The following is a 1,154-nucleotide window of genomic DNA, read 5'->3' on the forward strand; positions in this document are numbered from 1 at the left end:
TAACTTGACATAAAGAAAACATGTAAGATAGAAACTAAAGAGTATATTAAACTCAAAAGCCCCTACAAACATGTAAAATAACACCAAATTCTTACATTGAACCCAAGAGGAACTCGGTTCACTCTAGAACTCATGTTTTTAGCCAATACACAACACAAGGGGAACTTTTACTTGTGAAGTCAAGTTTCGGTTTGCCTAAAGTTGGGAGAGGACTTTGGTGTTTCAAATTGTTTTGAAAACTTACATCAATAAACAACTAAGTAAAAATAAAACTAAAGTGCCTATTATAATCTATTACAACATAAAGTATCTAAAATGCCCTTAATGAGGGTGGGTGGCAATGGAGTGTATTTTTAGCATATGAAATTCCTCAAACACCCCTTAGTGAGAAAAAGTCACCTTTCACTAAGTCTTACACTCCATGACCGTGGTCCTTCAAGATTCAAAACCTCCACAAGCCAAGCCACCTTCCACACACGACTTTGCCTCATGGAATGTCTAAAATAGTCTCCCTATGCATGCCCTCTTCTCCATAATGTGACCATAATTGGGTTTTTCATGATTTGGCCTTGCATGATGTCATCGAAAGCTATGATGGCTATTTGGCTCATATTAATAGGAGAAGCCGAATTACTTACTACTTTGGTCTTTTATGGATCAACTCAAATTCCATCATAAAAAATGATGTGACCAAGAAAAGCTACTAATTTTAATTAGAATTCACACTTTTTGAACTTAGAGAATAACTGGTGATTCTTAAGGGTCTACAAAACAATTGTCAAATGGTCTGCTTGTTCACCTTTACTATGGGAATTAATGAGGATGTCATCTATGAAGACTATAATTAATATGTCCAGGTACTGCTTGAACACTCTGTTCATCAAATTCATAAAAGCTGCAAGAGTATTAGTTAGTCCAAAAGACATAACTACAAATTTGAAGTGACCATACCGAGTTCTGAAGGCTGTCTTTGGAATGTTACATTCTCTGAGTCTAAGCTGATAATAGCCAAATTTGAGGTCTATCTTAGAGAAATAGTTTGCAACTTAAAGTTGGTCGAACAAGTTATTTATCCTGGGAAGAAGATATTTGTTCTTGATTGTGACTTTGTTCAACTAACGGTAGTCGATGCATATTCTGAGTGAATCATCTTT

Source organism: Capsicum annuum, chromosome 1, assembly GCF_002878395.1.
Source record: "Capsicum annuum cultivar UCD-10X-F1 chromosome 1, UCD10Xv1.1, whole genome shotgun sequence".
Taxonomy (NCBI): domain Eukaryota; kingdom Viridiplantae; phylum Streptophyta; class Magnoliopsida; order Solanales; family Solanaceae; genus Capsicum; species Capsicum annuum.